The sequence below is a fragment of the Chiloscyllium punctatum genome, chromosome 2 (genome assembly GCF_047496795.1).
Source record: "Chiloscyllium punctatum isolate Juve2018m chromosome 2, sChiPun1.3, whole genome shotgun sequence".
NCBI lineage: Eukaryota > Metazoa > Chordata > Chondrichthyes > Orectolobiformes > Hemiscylliidae > Chiloscyllium > Chiloscyllium punctatum.
Genome location: NC_092740.1, coordinates 39,202,747 through 39,218,257, shown reverse-complemented (window position 1 = coordinate 39,218,257; position 15,511 = coordinate 39,202,747). Strand labels below are relative to the sequence as shown.

The 15,511-nt window shown below is 43.3% G+C and overlaps 1 protein-coding gene across 11 annotated transcripts in view; it reads right to left on the bottom strand.

Moving 5' to 3' along the window:
• The window catches only part of lhfpl2b (LHFPL tetraspan subfamily member 2b), a 171,275-nt gene that overhangs the window by 109,227 nt on the left and 46,537 nt on the right, over window positions 1-15,511 (bottom strand). For 2 of the 11 annotated variants that reach the window (XM_072547317.1, XM_072547406.1), the window contains one exon: window positions 11,042-11,230. The exons of the other annotated variants lie outside the window; for them this stretch is intronic. The gene's annotated coding sequence lies outside the window, so the exon portion shown is untranslated. The remainder of the gene's footprint in view (window positions 1-11,041; window positions 11,231-15,511) is intronic. 11 annotated transcript variants of the gene reach the window in all.

The following is a 15,511-nucleotide window of genomic DNA, read 5'->3' as shown; positions in this document are numbered from 1 at the left end:
GATGAGTGCTAGGACATCGAAGGCGCATATACGTAAAGCATGGGCTAGAAAGCTCATTTCATTTGCAAATATTTCCTTGCACAGGCAGACTGCGCCATGCCATTGGTACTGTTAAAATAACATTGGCATCGGAGTGATGCAGAAGTTAGCAGCAATAACTAACTTGGGGGTAAATGTTGGCCAAAAGCACACCATCACTTGTGAAATATCCAAGGATGCTGTGGAATGAAGGGAACATCATTGCACCATATCCCATGCAAAGATAACAGTGGACTCTAATGCATGCAATGGAAAGTGGAACGGTTGAGGTACAGCTGGGACGGGATGAGGGTCAGAGTGCAGGGAGCACTCCCTTTGGGATGTAATGTGTTGGTTACTCAGCCAGTATGGCACCCACATCAAATTGGTGCCTGTACTGTGACTGGGGCCATGGTGGAGCAGGGAATAGAGTTGGTAAAGGCCTGGTTCCACAGCTTGGAGAGTTCTGGAGGCTCCCCTCTAGTATACTCTAGACAGAGTGCATACCCCAACCTGACATACTGTCCTCTGCACAACCAGAGCAGCCCACAAGGTAATGCGATCAATGCTGAGCAGCCGGGGAAATGGGAGCAGTCATCCAGGGGGGAAGGATGAAGGCAGTGAGCTGGAGGAAACTCTCCTTGTGGGAGACGTCAGCTGCAATGGGTGCTACAAGGCTGTCAGGGCCTGATCGGCACCTGGAGGAGAGCTGGGTGCTAGGTACCATCTATGGAAAATAAAGAACATGAAAGCATGGGAAGAGTTAAAGCTTGAAGACCACTGGGATCTGTATTCTGTGGAAGGCAGGGGCAGGATGGGATAACCATAGTGGAACATTCTTGCACCAATTAGCAGAGTTAGGTTAAGGCTAAAAGGTCACTACGGCGAGATGAGATAACACAAGTAATAAAGCAAGTTTCTCTGTTAAGTGTTATTATGACAGGATTGGGACCGTAAATATTTGGGACATGGCATTAAAATATCTAATTAATAGTTAGTAGAGTCAGCTTGAGACAGGAGACTATTATAATAATTGGAATAGTTAAATATATATCATGACAAGTTAGTCTGCAATGAAAGATCACTGTCGCAGAAGTGATAATAAATATCCAACCGTGACATTAGAATAACATCAAGTAGAATGTACAACTAAAGAGATAATGGGAACTAACATCACTGGTTTATTGTGTAGCAATAGTGAGGTACTTTGATTAATATAGTTGGACATGCTGATAAGCTAACAGAAACATGATTAAAAAAATATAAAAATCCACGGACCCTGAGGTTAGTGGGCATTTGAGAATCAGCTTTCGCAGTGTCACGGTTTTTTGTTTCCAAATAAAGGACAAACTTCTTGAAGAACTCTCTGGGTCTCCTGGTGCTTTTCTATATTTTCTCCACAACAAATTTGGCGCTGTGAGCAGGGTCATGAAAGACCCACCTGGACAGAGGGCAGCAGTAACAGGGTGCTTTCTTGGTCCACCAGGGGCACTCCCAAGACTGACAAAGTAAGGGTACCCAACAAAAAGTTAGCATTTTTGCTGTGAATTTGGACTATATTCTGTTGGCTTCGAGTGGTCCTTGGGGACTCAGAGGTGTGGGAACCTGCCAGAGGCTCTCTCCGATCCAAGATCCAAAGGCGAGGAGCAAATTGCGGCTGAAGGAGACATGGAGAATTGGTCAAGAAAACTGCGCAGTGGGGTAAGAGGTGAGTAAGAATAAAAAGTAGCAAAAATTTCACGTGGTGTATGTAAGACCCTATAGATTGATAGAGCAGAAATATAAGACCCTATAAATAGACAGGTCAGAAAAATAAGACCCTATAGATAGATAGGGTAGAATAAACAAGGGGAAATTGTTTTATAAGACTCCGTAGATAGATAGGGCAGAATAAAGAAAGGGAAATTGTTTTATAAGACCCTGGAGATAGATAGGGCAGAATAAAGAAAGGGAAACTGTTTTACTGGAAGCGTGAAAGACCTGTTTAGAAAGCTGGCAAATTGGATGATTAAAAGTGAAAATAGCAGAGAATAGTCATAGTGTTATTGTGTTATTAGTCTGTTAAATGTTTTAGATAAGGCCTGTAGGAAAATAGGATTTTTGGAAATGAACAAAGGGTCTGTTTTAGTAAGGCTGTGGCTCAGAGAGATTGATTTATGGCCGAGTTCTTGTGTGTGTATGTGTGAGAGAGAAAGAAAAAGAGAGAGAGAGTTTATAGTTTGATCATTGTGATCTGATTTGTATGCATAATTGTTTGTTGGTGGTTAAATGTTTGTGTTTTGTTTCCCTGGAGCTCGGGATTCAGGGGTATTTTGATTTTATTTTACACTATAAGAATTTAAGATAGTTTTTTTTTGAGAGAGAAATTTCTCAATAAACCGTTAGCGATTGATGCATTTTGAAGGTGCAGTGTTAGATTGGTTTAGGCTGAATGAATGAATAGGTTGTTTGTATTAACTAGCTGCAATTGAGGACGTTTAGAAATTGATAGATTGGTAAGGGACAATTGCAAGTTATAAAGTTAGGAATTGCTTATACTATTGAACAAAGCACTACCGGACTTGAATGGTATGTGGAAGTGATTTATGAGAGCAAAGATAATACATTAGTTGGACTGAAATATATCGTAGGATGGATAAAGGGAGTGCAGTTGAGATACTGAGTAAGAAATTTCCAGTAGCAATAAATGATATTGTAAAAATTTCTGAGAAATGAGAAGAACGAACTAAGGATTTATTGACTAAATGGCCAAAAGAAGGTATCTTTGATATACATATGTGCAATGAGATGGAAGGACTAATTAAGAACTATAAGCCGAAAGATAAATCTAAAAATAGAAACCAAAAAAGGGATCACGAGATGGAAATATTGAAACTTTTCAGGAAAGAGGGTGAGGAACTGAAGGTAGCTTGTCAGGCACCTGTGGTGATGAGGAAAGCTGCAAAAGAACAAGCTGAGCAGTTACGGGAAAGAGAAAAGCAGGAATCAGCACCCCCTCTATACCCAGATGTGGAGGAGTTGAATAGACCTCCTCCCTACTCGAATGAAGAGGCATTGAAGCAGTGTCCAGTAATAAAGGGAACAGTAGAAATAGAGGGACAGTTAGAATGGGATAGAAGTGCGGAAGACAAAAATGAACTGAGGGAAAGAAGAGAGAGAGAGAAAGGGGACGGGCAGAAGCAAATAGAAGCTATACAACAAGAGCAAGAAGAGCTGAAACATGATTCTGTTCGCCGAGCTGGGAATTTGTGTTGCAAACGTTTCGTCCCCTGTCTTTGCATGAGGAAGTGATTTATGAGAGCAAAGATAATACATTAGTTGAACTGAAATATATCGTAGGATGGATAAAGGGACTGCACAAAACACTACATAGGGCAAACAGGAAGACAGCTAACGATCCGTATCCATGAACACCAACTAGCCACGAAACGACACGACCAGCTATCCTTAGTCGCCACACACGCAGATGACAAGCAACATGGATTCGACTGGGACAACACTACTATTATAGGGCAAGCCAAACAGAGAACAGCCAGGGAATTCCTAGAGGCATGGCACTCATCCACAGACTCTATCAACAAACACATCGACCTGGACCCAATATACCGGCCACTACAGTGGACAGCTGGAACTGACAACTGGAAGCGGCAGAGACAGGCCACTATAAATGCCAGAGGAAACAGCACAGAAGCGCTTCACAGGAGGCTCCCAAGCACTGAGGATGTCACCTAGACAGGGGACGAAACATCTGCAACACAAATTCCCAGCTCGGCAAACAGCACCCGAGCTACAAATCTTCTCCCAAACTTTGAGCTGAAACATGAGATTTGTGTGCTGCCTGGGCTAAGGGAACAAAAAGCAATTGAGGAATACACATTGCGACACAAAAGAAGGGCTGAAGAGAAAAGCAGTGAAAGTGACGCAGAGCAAGCAGAAAGTGATGATGAGAGACAAGGAAAGAAAAAGGCCCAGTACCTAAAGAATGGGAGGAATTAGAAATAGCATCAGACTCAGAGCCCAAGGGGGATTTATTGAGAAGTAATGTTAATAAAGGGAAAAAGGGCCAACAGGGAAGGATGTTACCGCTCCTTATAAAAGAGGGGAGAAACCCACAATACATTCCTTGGGGACCTCAGGATCTGGAAGGGCTGAAGAATGCGTTGCCCAGTTGACATGAGGGAGTGGGCAAGTGGATCAGGGCTTTTGAAGATGAAACCACAGGGCAATTGCTGGCTATAGGAGAAGGGAAGGCACTGCTGGTGGGGTTGGTAGGACTCCTGAAGTTAAAGGAAATAATGGTCTGAACCCATTTGAAAAATGTGGCAGACAATCCGATGATTGATGGGGTTGGGTTTGATCGAGGGAGACAGAATGTATGGCAGGCCTTAAGAGGCTGTTATCCACCCAAAATGGACTCCCAGGCTCTGAGAGGGGATCCACTGGGAGAAAGTGAAAACCCAGCTTCCTACTTGGAGAAATAGTTAAAGAGGTGGAAGCTGGAAACAGAGCAAGACATAGAGACTAATCAGTTGTTGACCACAATGTTCCAAAATTCCATCATTGAGGCAATGCCCTCCCAAGTCAGGTCAAAACTGAAGGTGGTGGTGGTGGGTCTGACCTCATCGATGAGCCACCAGGAATTTAGAGATCATGTAGCTCATGTAGTTGAAAGGTTTCGAAAAGACAAAGAGGAACTGTCTGTACAGCAGGAGGAAGTGCAAAGGAAGCTGGCACAAATGCAGCTCGAAGAGCTTAAAAAGAATAAGAGAAGGCTAAAAAGGTGTTGCCAGTAAGAACCGACACAGTAATCAACACTGGCGTGAACCAAGTGCTGGCGCAAGGGGGGTCCTATCAGGTAGCCCGGCAGGGGCCAGAAAGTCCCATGCCAGCAATGGAGGTGTTTAGAGAAGTTTCCCGCAGGTGACGTATCCGGGACAGGACAGATTTAAACAACAGCCTAAACAGAACTGGGGTCCCCAAGGACAAGGACATAGGAATGGGAGACTCAGGTACGTGATAAATAATCAGGCTCAAGAAATGATGTGTTCGGGATGCCCTGAGAACCTGGGTGGGAAGGGGTACTACCCTGTAGTAGCATGGGAGGGTGATCAAAAACCAGTAATACAAATTAATATAGAAGGGCGTCAGACACAGGTGGTGATAGATACTGGAGCTACATACACTTGTGTACAGCTGCGGTATGCCTCTCACCTTCCCATGTCAAATAAATTTGTTAAAACTGTAGCGTTCTCAGGGAAATCAGTTAACCCGATTTACAGCTCCAGTAAGATTAGAAATGGTAGGTAGGGAGATAGTTCTGCCAATATTAATGTCTAAAGAGACACCAATTAATTTGTTAGGTAGGGATGCTCTACTACAGTTAGAGGTAAGATTGGAGTGCATACAGCAGGGCTTGGTCATTGAAAAGGCCAGTACGCAATTAGTGATACAAGAAGTTAAAGATGTTAATGTTTATTGGATAGGGGACATAGCAAGTGATATTCAAGACATTTGGGGGATGTGGGAAGCAGAAGTGTTGACGATGTTGACTAAAGCAAGACCACCTAAGTCTGAGCTGCACTGTACAGTGATATTTGATGAGTCACAGGATGAGGTGTTAGAGAGGCAGTGGCAACAGGAAGTCCCCGCTCCGCAACATTTGAGAAGTGAAGCAATAGTATTAGGGGAGCAGGGAGTGATCCTGCAAATAGATAGAAATGTGTTCCTGGAAAAGTGATATAGAGTACTAGGCGCCACACTTGTAACCTTACTGGTAAATAAGGGAAATCAATCTAAAGACTTAGGATCTATGACCAGGCATGTAGAAACAGTCAGGGAATGATATATGCTCATGACAGGGGTTTGGGAATCCAGGGATGACAGCTATATTAAAATCCACGCAGACACAGGGAGAATGTCAGTCGCCTGAGGTTAGTGCTTGCGCAGATCTTGTTTAATTTGGCTTTTCATGTCCCATTAATCCTTTCCACCATACCCTGTGACTGGGGGTATGGTGCACCTTGACAGGGAATCTGAAGGAAGTCAAGGTAACACCCCAGTGGAGCATGCCAGTGAGGAAGGTGATCAATATGGTAATGAGCGACTGGATGCAGTACCAGCCACTTTGTGATCACAGCATGATACAGATGTGGGGAGAGTGAAATCAGCTAGCCCCGTGGAATTAAGGTTGAAACCAGGAGCTGGGATACTAGTGAAATTTCTGACGAATGAAGTTATCCTAAGGTTTGGTACACCATCGGAAATCAGTTCAAACAATGGGTCTGCTTTCATTCAGAAAGTAGTTAAGTTGGTGCTGCAGTCTTTGAGAATCAAACAGAGGTTTTGGTGCATGTATCATCCCCAGTCACAGGGTATGGTGGAAAGGATTAATGGGACATGAAAAGCCAAATTAAACAAGATCTGCGCAAGCATCAACCTCAGGCGACTGACATTCTCCCTGTGTCTGCATGGATTTTCTCCGGGTGCTCCGGTTTCCTCCCACAGTCCAAAAATGTGCAGGTTAGGTGAATTGGCCATGCTAAATTGCCCGTAGTGTTAGGTGCAGGGGTAAATGTAGGGGAATGGGTCTGGGTGGGTGCGCTGCAGTGGGTCGGTGTGGACTTGTTGGGCCAAAGGGCCTGTTTCCACACTGTAAGTAATCTAATCTAATCTAATCACTTAATTGGTTTGATGCGCTGCCGCTGGCGCTAATGAGTTATTGCATGCAGACCAATCGCATAACCAATCTAACACCGTATGAGATGCTCACAGGTAGACCTATGCCAGTGCCCAGGTGGAGAGGCCCATATGAAGGGCCTAGCTTGGAGCGGTTAAGCTTAGAATTTAAACAATATATGCAGCAGCTAACTATGATACATGAGACTTTCCACCTGCAGGAAACACAAAGGGAACTGACACCTGTCAACGAGGAAGGACCTATTACACCCCGGGATTGGGAGTACATGTGGGTTTTTCAAAGACGCTGGAATGAGCCAAGGAGAAAGGGACCTTTCGTAGTGACTAAGGCATCACCTACTGCCATCCAAGTGGAAGGACGACACACATGGTACCACCTTAATCATTGTATTAAAGCTCTCCCACCAGCTCAAACTAACTCTAACACTGAGGTAAGTGGAAATGAGGCAGAGGAACTTGGACACGGGCAGAGCACACTGGAGGCTAGTACCCCTCAGCAGGGTCCCGAACAAGGTACAGGTGAAGTTCTTGGGGATACTGATCATACCAGATATGATTGTGATGGAGATGTGGAGCATACTTCTCCTGGCAGTGGGGATGGGGAAGACATGGGGGATGTCCATGATACCCCTTCTCTGATGCCATGCCTGCATATTCAGACTTGGAGACCATTAACTTGGCAGACCTGGACTAGTATTGCCAGGGTCATTCAGGCTGGGAGGCAAAAGACGTATTCGAAGTGCAGTCCTTGCTGCACTAACATGGGTACGCGCCCATGACAATCACTGGTATTAATGAGCAAACTATATGGCTGTAATGATAGCTAGACAGGATTGTTTCTTGTGTACTAAGGTAACCCCCTTATACTAGGTTGTCCCTATGCCTTACAAGTTGACCGCCTGTACTCAATAGCGTTTGCAGCACTCTAGCCGACCTCTTAACCTCGATGATTCATCAACTTAGAGGCAATCGCATTGCCCATTTTGGGGCCTACTATTTCAAGCCTCTATCAGCAGGATGACGTGGGCAGGCAGCAACTCCAATGGCGGTGTGGCTATAGTACCCCGTGGTCCACCAGTAAGACTAATTACATGTTCCCCTTGGCTGCTTTCAGGATCCGGGAAGGGTTGAGTTTTGAATGCTTTAAGCGAAATGGTTCCAACACCATTCGACTATTTTAAGGGTCTTTGCTGGAATTGAACTAGAGGTGGACACCACATTTGGGGCTGTTTTAAATTTCCAACACATCCCACTGGCAGAGATGTGGTGGCTGTGTGGTAAGAAAGGAGGGTTGCGCCCGGCGTTGCCCGCTGACTGGAGTGGCAGCTGTGCCTGTGTAATGCTCCTACACGAGGTAGTTACATCACCACACACGCAGCTTAATGCGATGTCACAGTCAGCTTTGCGCCAAACTAAGCAACGGTATGTCCCTGATCCGACAATTCGGATTGATAGCAGAGGGAGCCAAGAGGTATTTCTAATGAGTTTAAGGCCTGCAATGAAATTGCCGCGGGCTGGGAAGCTCTCATTCCCGTGATAGGGGTTAGCAAGAATGCTGAATGGACTAATTACATTTATTACAACCAGCAGAGATTTATCAATTATACTGACGATGCCCTCTGGAGAACAATTGGATGCTACTATCAAAATGACATGGCAAAACAGGCAGGCCTCAGACTGGATACTGGCAGAAAAAGGTGGGGTTTGTGTGATGTTTGGGAAGCATTGCTGTACCTTTATACCTAACAACACTAGCCCTGGGGGACTTTTTACTAAAGCAATGGAAAAACTAAAGAATCTAAAATGGGAGCTAAAAGACAATGCAGGGTTTGGGCATCAGGCTTTTGATTGGCTGAATAATATATTAGCGTCTTGGGGAGCATGTTTTGTCAAGATTGGTCTTGTTATAGGTGCGGTTTTACTTGTTGTTGCCTTCATCTTTTGTTGTGCTTTACCTTTTATTAAGTCCTTTTTAGTTCGTGTCACTACACGGCAACTTGTGGTCATTTCAGCTACTCCAGGAAGTGCTTACTACTATGATGGAACCCCACTGCTCTATGATTATGATCTAACAACCGCCACAGTGCAAGAAATATATCTATGTGGGGACGTCGATGATACTGCTGAAAAACATGCGGGTCCTAGATTGTGAGGGATCTTGGGTCTTTTTTCCTGTTCTGGTTATTAGAGGACAGATTTTTGGTCCAAGGGACACCAGGAATGGAGAAAGAACCCTTTAAGTCTCATACTCCGAAAATTACTTAGTCCGTGTTGGGACCTATATTGTTTGTATTGGGCACAAGAGAGGCTGAGCTTATTGTCTTCTTTCTCTGGGTGAGACCCGTAGGTCTCAAAGAGGGGAATATGGAAAATAAAGAACATGAAAGCATGGGAAGAGTTAAAGCATGAAGACCATTGGGATCTGTATTCTGTGGAAGGCAGAGGCAGGATGGGATAACCATAGTGGAACATTCTTACACCAATTAGCAGAGTAAGGTTAAGGCTAAAAGGTCACTATGGTGAGATGAGATAACACAAGGAATAAAACAAGTTTCTCTGTTATGTGTTATTATGACAGGATTGGGACTGTAAATATTTGGGATATGACATTAAAATATCTAATTAATAGTTAGTAGAGTCAGCTTGAGACAGGAGACTATTATAATTGATGGAATAGTTTAATATCTATCATAATAGGTTAGTCTGCAATGAAAGATCACTGTAGCAGAAGTGATAATAAATATCCAACCGTGATATTAGAATAACATTAAGTAGAATGTACAACTAAAGAGATAATGGGAACTAACATCACTGGTTTATTGTGTAGCTAGAGTGAGATACTTTGATTAATATAGTTGGACATGATGATAAGCTAACAGAAACATGATAAAAAAAAATATAAAAATCCACGGACCCTGAGGTTCGTGGGCATTCAAGAATCAGCTTTCGCCGTGTCACAGTTTTTTGGTTGCAAATAAAAGACCTACTTCTTGAAGAACTCTGTGTCTCCTGGTGGTTCTCTATGTTTTCTCCACAACACATCATGGAGTGTCAAGGATGTGATGCCAACATTTGGTTTGCTTTATGCGGGCAAACTGCAGCCTGCTTTTGTTTCCTTTGTGTTCCATTTTGCTGTCTGTCAATAAAAGCTCATGTCTGGGATAATCTGATTGCTTGCCGATGTTCACCTACTGGGCACTGTTACATTGCAGGTGGTCACTGGGCAGGGAAGATGTTTAGGTGGAAAGTATGTAAGGAGAGGTAAAGTGTGTGATCTGGTATTAAGCAGCATTGAGGGTGAGAGAATGGTGATATATGTGCGAGAGGAGGTCAGCTATGCTGGCTTTGTGCCATCAAAAGCACTAATTGAAAATCATTAATCACTGTATTCAACTTGTACAAGTTCTGGTCTGTTTTCTTTCTTCATTGAAACCTTTCATCAGGACTCATGGTCCCTCTAACTCTTTCTCAAAATCTCTACAGCTTGAATAGAGACCATTCAGCCCATTGAATCCACACCAACCCTTCAATGACCATCTCACCCAAAATCTGGATCCCCCACCCTACCTCAATAGCTCCATGGCTAACCCACCTAGCCTACACATTCCTGGACACGACAGGACAATTTAGCACAGTCATTCCTGTACATCTTTGAACTATGGAAGGAAATCAGAGCACCTGATGGAAACCCAGACAGACACAGAGAATGTGCAGACTCCACACAGACAGTCACCCAAGACAGGTCCCTGACGCTGTGAGGTAGCAGTGCTAACCACTGAGCCACTGTGCCACCCTCCTCTTTTGCACAATAGAAAATGAGCCACAGCTGTTGCTAATTGCAAAAGGCTGTGAGTTATCGCTGCAAATAGAGCAACACATGTTCTCAGCTTTTAAATGAATGGTGATTTTAGCTGGTCTACTGTTTTGCTGTGGGGGTGGAAAGTCTTTTTCTGCATTACCCTATTTCTTCCTTCCTCCATCATTTGTTCAGAACCCTTGACAGGAAAAAAAATCCATTCAGTATTTCAACAAATGGGCAGAGGTTGCCATGCAAACCAAGGCCAGGGTGCCTGAAATACAACATTATGATGGAAAACAGCTATGTTGAAATTAGGTTCCTGTAATTCAGTCTGATTTCATTAACTGCTGTCCAAACATGATTGCTTGGAACAGTCACTGCAATACAACATTCTTCAAACTTTCCAAATTGCAACTCATCTCAAAGCAGCAATAGGAGAACATCATAGCCCCGTCCTGGATAATTCTCAACAATCTGTATGTTTCCAAACCTGGATGTGGTCAGCCTGATTCAGAAGACCGTCTATACCTTGAGCCAAATGGTCTTTCTTCACGTCTTGGTGCCAATTCCCAGCCACGTCGTTCAATCTGAGTCACTCGATGACAAGCACGTCAACTTCAGAACAAGCTCTGGATGCCTCTCTCTAACAGCCAAGTTATAAAACTCATCTCCATCGGTTCACATCTGCTCTGGAGAAATCCAGGATTCAGCCCCAGCCTTTCATTTGGGGAAACAAAATGGAGGTGAATGACCAACAGAAGAAATTACATACCAAGAATTTTTTTATCCTTTTTAAAAAATGCCCAAAATGAAAAGTAAAAGCTTTGCAATTTTGCTTATGTCAAAGGAGACAAGCTTCAAATTAAACAGGAGATCACACATCTGATCCACTATGACTGGACTTTTCACTGATAAACAAAAATGTTTCAGATGGTTTGTTGGGACTTGATGTTCAGCAGAAAGCAGCCATGACAAGGTGAGGTGAATAATGACCAATGTAGGTTCTCGTCTTCCGTACTCCATGTTAAAATACTCATTTGTGTTAAGGACAAACTTTAATTTAGTCTGGAGTAGTGAAATAACTGCACAGAGGCCAGTATCCCATCACCATGTACACACTACATGGGCTCTGATCAGCCAACTCAAAGTCAATCCCAAGACTGAGGAGACGTTATGAATTTCCTGCTTATGTCTTTCAGCCAGGGCTCCCTGATTGGCCCAGGTTAACAACCCATTCAACGATCTCATAGTCAATGAGATTAGCCTGGCCCTGGTTCCAATCACCATAATCAGAAAATCAAGTGGCATTTGTCAAAACTGGTGCGAGCTAACCGAGCATCTCAGAATTCCTTCAAGGCCTGTTTGGGGTGTATGAACATCCACTGCAGAAAACTCTAAGTACTGCAGTAGGAGGTACACTGTGGGATTGTCATTCATCTCAACCATTGCTTCTATTACAAGTGAGACTTCCAGAAATGGTAACCAGGAGACAACTTTTCTCTTGCTGGAATACCAAAACTGCACTGGTCTGTTTTACCCTAATGATAGAGCCACTAGTTTACAGCATTTACCTGCTTGCTGGCAGCCTCAGTAGTAATATAGTTTAATCAAGACTTATTCAGAAACAACACAGCCCAACATTTAGCCCAAACAACGCATGCAGATATTCGTTCTCTACCAGAATAAATACCTACTCTGGTTCATCTCATTCCCATAGCCTTTCAATTTAGTTCATCTACACATCCTATCTAATTATGAATATTAGTACAGTTCTTTGCTGCACCTCTAACCTCGTATCCTCCAAACTAGAAAAATATATCTCCTGCCCTCTGTTTTAATTATTAAACTTGTATTTGTGACCCCTCTTGACTTTGCAACAAGTGGAAACAACCTGCTTCTAGGCCAGCTATCACATATTTTCATAATATGTTACATTTCAATCCCCCGCCCCACCTCCACCATCTGCATTGTTCTAACAAAATAAATCCCTCCATTTTTCACATCTTTTCAAGTTTGAGAATTTCTCAAACTGGGTCGTGTTCTAGTGAATCGGCATTGTGCCCATGTTAAAGCCTCAATATCTTTCCTACAGCATGGAGCTTGAGAATATACGTATCACTCTAATGGAAGGTTTTATATAAACACATCAGTGCATCTTGGTATTTATGTATCCACTTGAGCTTAGCTGTAGCACTCTCACTGAGCCCGAGGTCGTAAGTTCAAGCACTATTCCACACTTCTGCATACACAATCCAGTGTAAATGCAGTGGGCTGGGACAACTTCCCACTATCAGAGGCACTGAAATTGGACAAGACATTAAACTTTGCTGACGTTGAAGGTGGGGTTATAAAAGATCTCACTTTCCGAGGAGTTCTTCATGTGGCTAAGAAAATACTTCATCCTAAACCACCCCACTAAAGGGATGAGCTGTCATTAATTTAATTGCTATTGGTTGGTGTTTGTGGTGCCTGCATCAAATGCAGACACTTCACACACATCGTTTATCAGTTATTTTTGACAACGTTGACCAAGAACATCTGGATAACTCATTGTTTTTTCTTGAACGGTTTCTTTAATGTCCAACTGAATGGACAGATAGAGTGAATAGCTTCGTTTAAGTGCTCAGCTAAAAAGGCAGCACCTCTCCAACTTCAAATAATGTTGTTCTTACTTTGCGCACCTCCTGTGCAGCGGTAACCTTGTATGCCTCGCTGTCCAAGCACCCTATGATCTGTGTGTCCTTGTTTGCTAAGATCTGCCTGTATTGCTCAAAAATCAAAGCTTTTCACTGTACTTAGGTACATGTAACGGCAATACATCAAGTCGAATCAAATCAAATAAACAATGCAGCAGCACTATACAGAAGTGTCAACATAGTTTGTAGGTTAAAGTCCCAGCGGTTAATTTAGAAAATTCTGAATCAATCTGGTGTGCCAAGTACTCACTTTAAACTTCATAAACAGGGATTTCACCAAGTGCATGCTTAAAATTAAAATAAAAAGATTATCTATGAGATAAATGATCTGATTCATTAATTGTTCCTAACTACATTGTATGGTGTAGGATTGGTTTTTGACTCCAAGCTTTGCAGATGTAATGTGGTTCCATGTTTGTAATATTAGTGTCACTTTGGCATTGTAAATAATAATGTCTTGACACATCCTGGACAATTGCAAAACCAGGTTGTAACTGGAAAAACAGTAACTAAAATGCCAAGATATCAAACCTTAACCCTCACTCACAGTGAGCCTTACACAGTTATCAGCACTTACACATAGAGTGATGTAGCACAGTAAAAGGCATTTGACTGAACCAGTCAATTTTAGTGATTATCCTCCACATAACCAGTGATTCTAAACCCATGTGTCTGCTTCCTTTCCATATACCTTCAACCATTAATCTGATCTATATTTAAATTTTGACAACGGCCTGGAGTGGTATCTAAAATGACAGATAGACGCCGATACAGAGGTCCTGTGCCCAAACTCAACTCCACCACCAAAATCTCCATTTGTCTGGACGGGTACAGCTGCAACAACACTCGAGAAGCTTGACACCATCCAGGACAAAGCAGTCCACTTGACTGGCACCCCATCCACAAATATCCACTCCCCCCACCACCACACTTGATAGCACTAGTGAGCACTATCTACCAGATGCACTGCAGGAATTCATTCTTTAAACAGCACTTTCTAAACCCACAATCATTTCCATCTGGAAGTTCAAAGGTAGCAAACGTGAGGGATTATCAACAAGTTCCTTTCCCCTACCCAAGATAAAAGTCACAGGCTTAGAAGATGTTGTTGAAGAAAGCCTGGTGAGTTACTGCAGGGCATTTGTAGATGGTACACACTGCTGCCAGTGTGTCAGTGGCGGAGGGCCATATTAAAGAGGGGATGAGGTGTCAGGTTGTTTTTGGAACATCATTAGAAAATGAAAACCATTAACAGAAGCTGATATTGAAGCTAACTCAATTATTGCGACTAAAATACAATCTCAAAACATCAACAAATGAAAACTGAACAGCGGGAGGATTCATATCCACAAATTCTTGAGGATGGCAATTCAAGTTGGCCAGGTGTTTATAAAGAACATCTGGAATCATTGACTTTATAAGTCGTGGTTCAGAACACAAAGACATGAAAGTTATGGTGACCTCTTATATATTGACCATCAGTCTCAGTTATTGGACTGGAGACTGCTGTGGGCAGCAGAAACTGAAAGTTAGGACAAAATGGGGACATCATTCGCACTTGCTACCAACGAGCCGACTGGCACAATTCTCTCGAGGTCGCCTCTGAATTGGCCGGCTTAGGATTTGCTGTCCCATTAAACATTTCCCCACCAGGAGAAGTGAGTGCCGCTGGGTCAGGCTGGAGACTGCAAAGGGGTCTGAAGTAGACCAATGTATGGAGGTGTGTGTGATAATGTGAGTAAGCATATGTGCAAAGAGATGGAACAAACACCTCCAACTAGAGCTTCAGATAGTGTAAGAGACTGTCCGGTTCTCTTCCACCTGCAGCCAGCCTGGTTTCCCTGTCCACTAAGGGGAAAGTGAGGACTGCAGATGCTGGAGGTCAGAGTTGAGCGTGTGGTGCTGAAAAAGCACAGCAGGTCAGGCAGCATCCGAGGAGCAGGAGAATCGACATTTCAGGCATAAGCCCTTCATCAGGAATGATCAGGTTCCTGATGAAGGGCTTATGCCAGAAATGTCAATTCTTCTGATCCTCGGATTGTGCATGACCTGCTGGGCTTTTCCAGCACTACACTCCCTTCCCTGTCCACTAGGGGAAACCTCTCCAATGATGGAAATGAATGGAGGAGCTTTTCTCCTTTTTTTCCAGGCCCCGCTCCATTGGGCATGGAAAATCTACTTCATGGTGTTCAATTCTGGGCAGCACTCTGTAGGAAGGATGTCAAGTTCTTCGAGAAGCTGCAGAAGAAATCAAGTGGAATGTTACTGAGGGTGAGAGATGTCAATTATGTGTAGGGAGTAG